The sequence below is a fragment of the Coregonus clupeaformis genome, chromosome 20, assembly GCF_020615455.1.
Source record: "Coregonus clupeaformis isolate EN_2021a chromosome 20, ASM2061545v1, whole genome shotgun sequence".
In the NCBI taxonomy this organism is placed as follows: Eukaryota; Metazoa; Chordata; class Actinopteri; order Salmoniformes; family Salmonidae; genus Coregonus; species Coregonus clupeaformis.
Window position 1 is genome coordinate 13714429 of NC_059211.1, and position 13346 is coordinate 13727774.

The following is a 13346-nucleotide window of genomic DNA, read 5'->3' on the forward strand; positions in this document are numbered from 1 at the left end:
GCGTGCATATGTATTCACCCCCTTTGCTATGAAGACCCTAAATAAGATCTGGTGCAACCAATTGCCTTCAGAAGTCACATAATTAGTTAAATAAAGTCCACCTGTGTGCAATCTAAGTGTCACATGATCTCAGTATATATACACCTGTTCTGAAAGGCCCCAGAGTCTGCAACACCACTCAGCAAGGGGCACCACCAAGCAAGCGGCACCATGAAAATCAAGGAGCTCTCCAAACAGGTCAGGGACAAAGTTGTGGAGAAGTGCAGATCAGTGTTGGGTTATAAAAAAATATCAGAAACTTTGAACATCCCACGGAGCACCATTAAATCCATTATTAAAAAATTGAAAGAAATGGCACCACAACAAACCTGCCAAGAGAGGGCCGCCCACCAAAACTCATGGACCAGGCAAGGAGGGCATTAATCAGAGAGGCAACAAAGAGACCAAAGATAACCCTGAAGGAGCTGCAAAGCTCCACAGCGGAGATTGGAGTATCTGTCCATAGGACCACTTTAAGCCGTACACTCCACAGGGCTGGGCTTTACGGAAGAGTGGCCAGAAAAAAGCCATTGCTTAAAGAAAAAAATAAGCAAAGGCATGTGGGAGACTCCCCAAACATATGGAAGAAGGTACTCTGGTCAGATGAGACTAAAATTGAGCTTTTTGGCCATCAAGGAAAACGCTATGTCTGGCGCAAAGCCAACACCTCTCATCACCCCGAGAACACCAATTCCACAGTGAAGCATGGTGGTGGCAGCATGGTCAGAATTGAAAGAATGATGGATGGCGCTATATACAGGGAAATTCTTGAGGGAAACCTGTTTCAGTCTTCCAGAGATTTGAAACTGGGACGGAGGTTCACCTTCCAGCAGGACAATGACCCTAAGCACACTACTAAAGCAACACTCAAGTGGTTTAAGGGGAAACATTTAAATGTCTTGGAATGCCCTAGTCAAAGCACAGACCTCAATCCAATTGAGAATCTGTGGTATGACTTAAAGATTGCTGTACACCAGTGGAACCCATCCAACTTGAAGGAGCTGGAGCAGTTTTGCCTTGAAGAATGGGCAAAATCCCAGTGGCTAGATGTGCCAAGCTTATAGAGACCGACCCCAAGAGATTTGCAGCTGTAATTGCTGCAAAGGTGGCTCTACAAAGTATTGGATTCCCATACAAGGCATAAAGCTTAAGTTACAAGGCAATACTGACATTAACAAAGCATTATTCTAAGCATGATCAGAGAGAGAAAGAGAAATCATAGCCTGAAAGGCCATTTCACAGAGGTCCATTGGGTGGCGAGAGAAAGAAAGAAAGAAAGAAAGAGAGAGAGTATCTTACCACAGCAGTTCAGGAACAAAAAAGATAAAGATCAATGAGTCTAAGACCCTTTTATAAGCATCTGAGTTGTTCGGTTTCAAAATCTGAGTTGTTGACCAATAGTATTACTGTAAAGTCAACCTCCAGTCAAATATCTAACCTACATGATGTAACCTCTGCTTCTCAGAGGTGAGACAATTGGGGTTGGAGAGATAATACAGAGAATCTGAATTCCTAAGACAACACAGAGGAAATTCTTGCATACAGTTGATAAGAAGTGTCACTTCGCGGGCTGCCCTACATAATATTGTGTGTAGATGGGTGAGAAAAATAATCTATTTAATAAATTTTTAATCCAGGCTGTAACACAAGAAAATGTGGAATAAGTCAAGGGGTATGAAAACCTTCTGAAGGCACTGTACAGTGAGGGAAAAAAGTATTTGATCCCCTGCTGATTTTCTACGTTTGCCCACTGACAAAGAAAGGATCAGTCTATAATTTTTATGGTAGGTTTATTTGAACCGTGAGAGACACAATAACAACAACAAAATCCAGAAAAAGCATGTCAAAAATGTTATAAATTGATTTGCATTTTAATGAGGGAAATAAGTATTTGACCCCCTCGCAATCAGAAAGATTTCTGGCTCCCAGGTGTCTTTTATACAGGTAACGATCTGAGATTAGGAGCACACTCTTAAAGGGAGTGCTCCTAATCTCAGTTTGTTACCTGTATAAAAGACACCTGTCCACAGAAGCAATCAATCAATCAGATTCCAAACTCTCTACCATGGCCAAGACCAAAGAGCTCTCGAAGGATGTCAGGGACAAGATTGTAGACCTACACAAGGCTGGAATGGGCTACAAGACCATCGCCAAGCAGCTTGGTGAGAAGGTGACAACAGTATTCGCAAAAGGAAGAAACACAAAATAACTGTCAATCTCCCTCGGCCTGAGGCTCCATGCAAGATCTCACCTCGTGGAGTTGCAATGATCATGAGAACGGTGAGGAATCAGCCCAGAATTACACGGGAGGATCTTGTCAATGATCTCAAGGCAGCTGGGACCATAGTCACCAAGAAAACAATTGGTAACACACTACGCCGTGAAGGACTGAAATCCTGCAGCGCCCGCAAGGTCCCCCTGCTCAAGAAAGCACATATACAGGCCCGTCTGAAGTTTGCCAATGAACATCTGAATGATTCAGAGGCGAACTGGGTGAAAGTGTTGTGGTCAGATGAGACCAAAATCGAGCTCTTTGGCATCAACTCAACTCGCCGTGTTTGGACGAGGAGGAATGCTGCCTATGACCCCAAGAACACCATCCCCACCGTCAAACATGGAGGTGGAAACATTATGCTTTGGGGGTGTTTTTCTGCTAAGGGGACAGGACAACTTCACTGCATCAAAGGGACGATGGACGGGGCCATGTACCGTCAAATCGTGGGTGAGAACCTCCTTCCCTCAGCCAGGGCATTGAAAATGGGTTGTGGATGGGTATTCCAGCATGACAATGACCCAAAACACACGGCCAAGGCAACAAAGGAGTGGCTCAAGAAGAAGCACATTAAGGTGCTGGAGTGGCCTAGCCAGTCTCCAGACCTTAATCCCATAGAAAATCTGTGGAGGGAGCTGAAGGTTCGAGTTGCCAAACGTCAGGCTCGAAACCTTAATGACTTGGAGAAGATCTGCAAAGAGGAGTGGGACAAAATCCCACAAAATCCCTCCAGAGATGTGTGCAAACCTGGTGGCCAACTACAAGAAACGTCTGACCTCTGTAATTGCCAACAAGGGTTTTGCCACCAAGTACTAAGTCATGTTTTGCAGAGGGGTCAAATACTTATTTCCCTCAATAAAATGCAAAATCAATTTATAACATTTTTTACATGCGTTTTTCTCGATTACTAATTTATATTTCTTCATACATTTTCCTATAATAACAACATTAATCTCACATTCAGGTGCAGAAGTTTTGCTTTTATTTACAGGTGACGGCGTGGTCCACGAATGCTATTGAGCATATTTAGATATAAACAAATAGACGTACAAAGTTGTCAATAAACTTCAATGAAAAATAAATGCCTAGGAGCAAGCAAAACTGTCTATACCATAAAGACCGGGTAGGGGTGTACCAGGCTCTCATCAGCCTTCCCTCACAATTGCCAAAACAAATCCAGCAAGAAGCCCCAAAACAGAATAATATGTAATATAGATTTCACAATGTATTTTAACTTGGGGAAACAACATCAAATATTTTAATCAAATATTCTGATAATTGGCAATACATTTTTTAAGATTAGTCAAAGATTTTTTAAAGATTAGTCTACTTTTTATTAACACGGGCGATTGCTATTATGCATAGTTGCATCTTTTATCAATGCAATTAAATCTAAAACGAACCAGATTGTGAGTGGAGACTATCTTGATCCTTCCTTCCTTATTGACACAGTCCATTTTTTGCCTTTTCACTGCATCTTTTGGAAATCTGTTGTAACATATGATAAGCTTATAGCCGCATGGCTGCCAACTTTTGAAGAAAGCTTGGATTGAGATTTGCTATGTGAATTTCATTGCCCCCCGGCACAATACCTAGAAGGGGGACTAGGAAAATGTTACTGTTTTAAAGCTCATTTCCTGCAATTGTACATATTTTGACATGGCTTAGGCCTATGATCAGAGTGGAAAATAAAAAAACATAAAAACCACAGCTCAGGTGTATTCAGGACGCATTGAACATTAAATTAACACTCAAAATTTGACGACTTTGTTACTTTGAGATTTTGCGGGGATGAAATGTAAAGTATGCTAATATTTTTTTGGGGGTGGTTTCACACTTCATTCAAACAGTAATGAAATGAGATAGGCAAATGCTAGAAACAGTGGGAAGGTTGGAAGCAGGGAATTATCCTTGTTCTCAGTAGAAAGTTGTATGCGACAAATATAAAGATCCAGTCCATTAAAAAAATTGGAGGCCCCTTACACTTCAGTGTTGTGATGCAAAATTTCTAGCAAAATGTATAGCGCATAGAATTAAAAAGGTATTGTCGGATATTATTCAGTCTAATCAGACAGGTTTTTTACATGGAAGATACATTGGAGATAATATAAGGCAAGTATTGGAAACAATAGAACACTATGGAAAATCTGGGAAACCAGGCCTGCTATTCATAGCAGACTTCGAAAAGGCATTGATTAAAGTACGACTGGGGTTTATATATAAATGCCTGGAGCATTTCAATTTCAAAATCATGTATAGTAACCCTAGGTGTAAAATAGTAAATAATGGCTATTTCTCTGAAAGTTTTAAACTGTCAAGAGGAGTGAAACAAGGTTGTCCACTATCGGCATATCTATTTATTGTGGCCGTCGAGATGTTAGCTATTAAAATCAGATCCAACAATAATATCAGGGGATTAGAAATCCAGGGCTTAAAAACAAAGGTGTCATTGTACGCTGATGATTCATGTTTTCTTTTAAATCCACAACTAGAATCCCTCCAGAGCCTCATAGATGATCTAGATACATTTTCTAACCTCTCTGGATTACAACCAAATTATGACAAATGTACTATATTACGTATTGGATCACAAAAAAATTAAAAATTAACATTACCATGTAGTTTACCAATAAAATGGTCTGATGGTGATGTGGATATACTCGGAATACATATCCCAAAGGAAATAAATGATCTCACTTCAATACATTTTAATAGAAAGTTAGTAAAAATAGAAAAGATCTTGCTTCCATGGAAAGGTAAATACCTGTCAATTTGTGGAAAAATCACCCTGATTAACTCTTTAGTATTATCCCAGTTTACCTATTTGCTTATGGTCTTGCCTACGCCTAGCGAACAGTTTTTTTTTATTATATGAGAAAAAAATATTCAATTTTATTTGGAACGGCAAGCCAGACAAAATTAAACGGGCCTATTTATATAATGAATATGAATTCGGAGGACAGAAATTATTAAATATTAAAGCATTAGACCTATCACTAAAAGCTTCAGTCATACAAAAGTTATACTTAAATCCGAACTGGTTCTCTAGCAAATTAGGAAGATTGTCTCACCCAATGTTCAAGAATGGCCTTTTTTCCCTTTATTCAGATTACAACCTCTCACTTTCAGTTATTTGAAAAGGAAATAATCTCCCAAATATCACTATTTCTAAAACAAGCCATAGAAAGTTGGTTGCAATTTCAATTTAATCCTCCAGAAACGACAGAACAAATAATGCAACAAATATTGTGGTTAAACTCAAATATACAAATTGACAAAAACACTTTTTTTTTGACAAAATCTTTTAAAAAGTTAGAATCTTCGTAAATGATATCATCGGTAGGACTGGTGGAGTTATGTCGCACATGCAGCTAACAAAAACATATGGAAATGTCTGCTCTACCCAAAATTACAACCAAATAATTGCAGCCTTACCGCAAAAATGGAAGAGGAAAGTGGAAGGGGGAGAAAGTAAGGAACTTGTCTGTCGGCCTTGCATTAAAGAACATAATTGGTTAAGGAAAACTGTGATAAATAAAAAAGTATACCAGTTTCATTTAAGGACCAAAAGATTGACAGCCGTCCCATATATATTGCAAAATAGTTGGGAAGTGATTTTTGACATACCGATCCCATGGCATAGTGTTTATGAACTGATACGCAAAACGACACCGTATTCAAAACTTAGAATCTTTCAATTTAAATTATTATATAAAATTCTTGCTACCAATAGAATGTTATTTATATGGGGGATACAATCTTCCCAGCTCTGCAGATTTTGCTGCGAAGAGACAGAATCATTAGATCATTTATTTTGGTACTGTCCATTTATAGCTTGTTTTTGGACACAGGTCCAGGAATGGCTAAAGGATTGCAATATTTTCCTGGAGCTAACCTTGCAGATAGCATTACTGGCTGATCTGAAAAGTCATAGTCAATATAATAATACTTTTAGCAAAAATGTTTATTTTCAATTCACAATCTGTAGAAGGGTAGGCAACAACACATCTGCCACGCTGATCCTCAACACGGGGGCCCCTCAGGGGTGCGTGCTTAGTCCCCTCCTGTACTCCCTGTTCACCCACGACTGCGTGGCCAAGCATGACTCCAACACCGTCATTAAGTTTGCTGACAACACAACAGTGGTAGGCCTGATCACCGACAACGATGAGACAGCCTATAGGGAGGAGGTCAGAGATCTGGCAGTGTGGTGCCAGGACAACAACCTCTCCCTCAACGTGAGCAAGACAAAGGAGCTGGTCGTGGACTACAGGAAAAGGAAGGCCGAACTCGCCCCCATTCACATCGACGGGGCTGTAGTGGAGCGGGTCGAGATGTCCACATTACCAACAAACTATCATGGTCCAAACACACCAAGACAGTCGTGAAGAGGGCACGACAAACACCTTTTCCCCCATCAGGAGACTGAAAAGATTTTGCATGGGTCCCTAGATGCTCAAAAAGTTATTCAGCTGCACCATCGAGAGCAACCTGACCAGTTGCATCACCGCCTGGTATGGCAACTGCTCGGCATCCAACCGTAAGGTGCTACAGAGGGTAGTGTGTACGGCCCAGTACATCACTGGGGCCAAGCTTCCTGCCATCCGGGACCTATATACTAGGAGGTGTCAGAGGAAGACCCAAAAAATTGTCAAAGAATCCAGTCCCCCAAGTTATAGACTGTTCTCTCTGCTATGGCATGGCAAGCGGTACTGGAGCGCCAAATCTAGGTCCAAAAGGCTCCTTAACAGCTTCTACCCCCAAGCCATAAGACTGCTGAACAATTAATCAAATGGCCACCCGGACTATTTAAAATTGACCCCCCCTCCCCTTTGTGTTTACACTGCTGCTACTCGCTGTTTATTATCTATGCATAGTCACTTTACCCCTACCTACATGTACACATTACCTTGACTAACCTGTACCCCAGCACATTGACTCGGTACCAGTACCCCCTGTAAATAGCCTCGTTATTGTTATTTTATTGTGTTACTTTTTATTTTATTTTTTACTTTCGTTTATTTAGTAAATACTTTCTTAACCCTATTTCTTGAACTGCATTGTTGGTTAAGGGCTTGCAAGTAAACATTTCATGGTTCTGTTGTATTCGGCGCATGTGACAACTGTTTTTTGATTTGATTTGAAATGACACAATGACTGGGTGTTTAGCATCGCTGAATCACATGATATCTACAATTTTACATTTCAGTCATTTAGCAGTCGCTCTTAATCCAGAGAGATTTACAGTAGTGAGTGCATATGTCTTCGTATAAAAAATGTGGGAATCAAACCCACAACCCTGGCGTCGCAAGCGCCATGCTCTACCAACTAAGCCACACATCAAGCGCAATCTGATTGCGCAATCCCGACTAAAAAAGGCAGGTTGGTATGCAATTAATAGCCTATCAATTCTCATAAAAAGTCTAAAAATAAGGGACAAATAAGTCTGGACACCCGAAGAGGGGACCTGACCTTCATATTTCTAGTTGAACCTTTTCCCTGACATTTCTCCACAATAAGATATTGAGCTAGCCTACCGACATCCTAACTGACTCCTTAACCAGGAATGCAATATAATTTTAGTGTCCATGGCTGTTACATTTGTATCATGTTAAATGAGTGCAGGTGATACATTGTATCACTAATTTTGCTTCACCCAAATGCAGCACATTTTTGTAAACATAAGTGGCGGGAAACGAGACTAGGCCAACTAGGCTACATTCCTTGATTTGACTCTTCGGTACAAAATTATGATGGCAAAGGTGAAAGGAAAATAGGCTATCTAACTACATCATACAGGAGATGCCAAACGGCAGGATTCCGATAAAATATCTTAAATGACCGATCTGCTGAAGTTGGTTACTTAACTATCCAAGCTAGCTAACCTTACTAGCAACCTAGCTATTGTTCTTGTTTTGAGGCCCTATCGTGGCTGCTTTTTGTGGAGCGGATGTAGGCTAGTTATGGAGTGTTTTGGACATGGTCCAATTTCGTTGTTATGCCAGTTATTCTCCTGTTGCTTGACAGAACTGTTGTGTGCTCTTTTGATGCCCAGGCTAGAATAACACATTAATTGAATAGCCGAAGTAATTGTTGACTGCATCAGCTGACGCTTGCTTGTTGTAGCTTCCTAGCCTTCATTTTCGAAAAGGAAAGACCTTGTTTGTAACAGGTGGTGATAGATGTGTACTTGTAACAAATTAGTTAGTAAGTCAGCCAACATTGAACGTAAGGATCCGAGGCGAACCACTTTGCAAACTAGCTAATGTTACCCTGTGCGGAACTCACGTTAGCTAGCTAGCCATACAGCAAAGGGAGAGGAGAAAGTGGAGTACTGGTAGCCCATTTCTAGATCTGTAGCCATGTCAGAAACTGTCCAACAGCGCCATCTGCTGATTATATACACTAATAACATAATTATAATTTAGACGCATCTATGTGTTCTGAATGTTAACCAAAAGAGGCTTCATTGGCCGAGCCCGCGGAGACAGGCATCCCCCCTCAGTGTGCAGTTGTCAGCCACAAGGCCATACATAGAGGTGTGAAGGCTGTGTGTTCCACTCACTCCAGTCAAGGGCATCTAATGCAAGGAGGGGATTTCAGAGGCAGCAAGTGCAGCTCCCAGTTATTCTAGTAGGGCTGAGGCTGGACTAGGATGAAGCTCAGACGTCCTCCAGACTCCTTAGTGACCAACAAGTGGACAGCATCTAGCTCTGGTCCAGGGCGTTAGTGCACGTTCCTCCACTAACTCGCAATAATGCCCTGGACCAGAGCTAAACAGCACCTAGCCTTGAGAGTTGGGACATATAGTTTTCTTTTGACTTGGCCATAAACCACTCTGGAACTACTAAACATCAAACTACCTGTGTTATATTCACTGAGCTTACAACCCTAAAACTGGGCAGTGACATGTTTGAACTGAACTGTGAGTAGATTTATGGGTCCTAGATTCCCTGCTAAGACTGCTGTCATGGGAGTGAGGAGAGTGAACCAAAGGAAATGTGTGACACACAGAGAGCGGGTTCCAAACGTGGACTCAGAGGCTTAGGTGAAGTGTTCAGCTGTTTTGTCGAGTTCTAAATTCACTCAGCACATCCTCACATTGCCTTGGTTCCCCTTAGCATCCAGCTATATTTAACTTATTTGCACCATCTATAATATCCTCCGCAAGTGAAGTTACTTCAGGAGCAGCACCTTCAAAATGATCTGTTCTAGAGACAGCAAAGAATTTTATATTTCTTTTTGACCTGCATATGCTGCGCTGGGTGTGACACTTTGGTTGGACATATGATAGGAACAGAGGGTGAGATCATCTTAGTAGAAATATATCAACCTGTTGTATTGTGTATCACACAGCTTAGTTTGAATGTGTCCTGGAGGAGTCAAGTGATTATTAATACACTTCTTTACAAACAGTTGCTCTAGTGTCATCAAGAGCATGCCAATCAGCTCTTTAGCAAACTGTTAGCCAGGATATACAGTAGATCCCCATCCCTTCAATATATCACTCTTTATAGGGACATGGTAGCCTTTTCCTCTATCACTACAGATTGAAAGAGAGCAATATCTCCCAGATTTTTTTTTTAATATCAGAAAAAGGAAAGATCTGAGCAGTGAGAGTGATGCATCAGAAGGCACTGCCTGCCTCTACTCTCTGATGCAGACAGTCAAGCTGGGAAATGGGGCTGATTTCCTACAGCAACAGGATGGCATGGAGATTATCCTGTCGATTGAGTTTCACTGGACTTAGTGGGGCTCTCGGACACATGGCACTGTCCATCAAAGTGAGGGGGAAAACGATACTGAAGAGATAGGGCCTGCTTTGTGTAGACATCTGGACCTGTTTAGGCTAGGGAACCCCATAGATAAACACCACATGGATTGTCAAATTTCCAATGTTATTTGGACATGTTTGCCAGGCCGGAGGAGCTAGGCGTGTGATGGAGGAGTGAGAGGCGGGACTCATTAAGCTCTTTGGCATCTAAGTACAGTGCCTTCAGAAGGTGTTCATGCCCTTGACTTATTCCACATTTTGTTGTTACATCCTGAATTCAAAATTGATTAAATATATATTTTTATCTCACCCATCTACACACAGTACCCCATAATGACAAAGTGAAATTATGTTTTTAGAAATCTCTGCAAATGTATTGAAAAATAAATACAGAAATATCTATTTTACATAAGTATTCACACCCCTGAGTCAATACATGTTAGAATCACCTTTTGCAGCGATTGCAGCTGTGAGTCTTTCTGGGTAAGTCTCTAAGAGCTTTGCAGACTTGGATTGTACAATATTTGCCCATTATTCTTTTCAAAATTCTTCAAGCTCTGTCAAATTGGTTGTTGATCATTGTTAGAAAAACCATTTACAAGTCTTGCCATAGATTTTAAAGCAGATTTAAGTCAAAACTGTAACTCGGCCACTCAGGAACATTCACTGTCTTCTTGGTAAGCAACTTCAGTGTAGATGTGGCTTTGTGTTTTAGGTTATTGTCCTGCTGAAAAGTGAATTTATCTCCCACTCTCTGGTGGAAAGCAGACTGAACCAGGTTTTCATCTAGGATTTTGCCTGTGCTTAGCTCAATTCCTTATCTTTTTTATCCCGAAAAACTCCCTTAACGATTACAAGCATACTGATAACATGATGCAGCCACCACTGTGCTTGAAAATATGGAGAGTGGTACTCAGTAATGTGTTGTATTTTATTTGCCCCAAACATAACACTTTGTATTCAGGACAAAAAGTGAATTGCTTTGCCAAATTTTTTTGCAGTATTACTTTAGTGCCTTGTTTCAAACAGGACGCATGTTTTGGAATATTTGTATTCTGTACAGGCTTCCTTCTTTTCACTCTGTCAATTAGGTTAGTATTGTGGAGTAACTACAATGTTGTTGATCCATCCTCAGTTTTCTCCTATCACAGCCATTAAACTCTGTAACTGTTTTAAAGTCAAATCAAAAATCGAATCACATTTTATTGGTCGCATACACGTATTTAGCAGATGTTATTGTGGGTGAAGCAAAATGCTTGTGTTCCTAGCTACAACATAGCAATAATATCTAACAATACACAACAATGCACACAAATCAAAAAAGTAAAAGAATGAAATTAAGAAATATATAAATATTAGGATGAGCAATGTCGGAGTCCGGAGTATAAATATATATCCCTGCGCGGTTTCCTTCCTCTCCGGCAACTGAGTTAGGAAGTACGCCTATATATTTGTAGTGACTGGGTGTATTGATACACCATCCAAAGTGTAATTAATAACTTCACCATACTCAAAGGGAAAATCACTGTCTTTTTTTTTCATCTACCAATAGGTGCACTTCTTTGCGGGGGCATTGGAAAACCTCCCTGGTCGTTGTTGTTGAATCTGTGTTTGAAATTCACTGCTCAACTGAGGGAGCTTACAGATACAGTGGGGAGAACAAGTATTTGATACACTGCCGATTTTGCAGGTTTTCCTACTTACAAAGCATGTAGAGGTCTGTAATTTTTATCATAGGTACACTTCAACTGTGAGAGACGGAATCTAAAACAAAAATCCAGAAAATCACATTGTATGATTTTTAAGTAATTAATTTGTATTTTATGGCATGACAAAAGTATTTGATCACCTACCAACCAGTAAGAATTCCGGCTCTCACAGACCTGTTAGTTTTTCTTTAAGAAGCCCTCCTGTTCTCCACTCATTACCTGTATTAACTGCACCTGTTTGAACTCGTTACCTGTATAAAAGACACCTGTCCACACACTCAATCAAACAGACTCCAAACTCTCCACAATGGCCAAGACCAGAGAGCTGTGGAAGGACTTCAGGGATAAAATTGTAGACCTGCACAAAGCTGGGATGGGCTACAGGACAATAGGCAAGCAGCTTGGTGAGAAGGCAACAACTGTTGGTGCAATTATTAGAAAATGGAAGAAGTTCAAGATGACGGTCAATCACCCATTGACCATGCAAGATCTCACCTCGTAGGGCATCAATGATCATGAGGAAGGTGAGGGATGAGTCCAGAACTACACGGCAGGACCTGGTCAATGACCTGAAGAGAGCTGGGACCACAGTCTCAAAGAAAACCATTAGTAACACACTACGCCGTCATGGATTAAAATCCTGCAGCGCACGCAAGGTCCCCCTGCTCAAGCCAGCGCATGTCCAGGCCCGTCTGAAGTTTGCCAATGACCATCTGGATGATCCAGAGGAGGAATGGGAGAAGGTCATGTGGTCTGATGAGACATAAATAGAGCTTTTTGGTCTAAACTCCACTCGCCGTGTTTGGAGGAAGAAGAAGGATGAGTACAACCCCAAGAACACCATCCCAACCGTGAAGCATGGAGGTGGAAACATCATTCTTTGGGGATGCTTTTCTGCAAAGGGGACAGGACGACTGCACCGTATTGAGGGGAGGATGGATGGGGCCATGTATCGCGAGATCTTGGCCAACAACCTCCTTCCCTCAGTAAGAGCATTGAAGATGGGTCGTGGCTGGGTCTTCCAGCATGACAACGACCCGAAACACACAGCCAGGGCAACTAAGGAGTGGCTCCGTAAGAAGCATCTCAAGGTCCTGGAGTGGCCTAGCCAGTCTCCAGACCTGAACCCAATAGAAAATCTTTGGAGGGAGCTGAAAGTCCGTATTGCCCAGCGACAGCCCCCGAAACCTGAAGGATCTGGAGAAGGTCTGTATGGAGGAGTGGGCCAAAATCCCTGCTGCAGTGTGTGCAAACCTGGTCAAGACCTACAGGAAACGTATGATCTCTGTAATTGCAAACAAAGGTTTCTGTACCAAATATTAAGTTCTGCTTTTCTGATGTATCAAATACTTATGTCATGCAATAAAATGGAAATTAATTACTTAAAAATCATACAATGTGATTTTCTGGATTTTTGTTTTAGATTCCGTCTCTCACAGTTGAAGTGTACCTATGATAAAAATTACAGACCTCTACATGCTTTGTAAGTAGGAAAACCTGGAAAATCGGCAGTGTATCAAATACTTGTTCTCCCCACTGTAATTGTATGTGT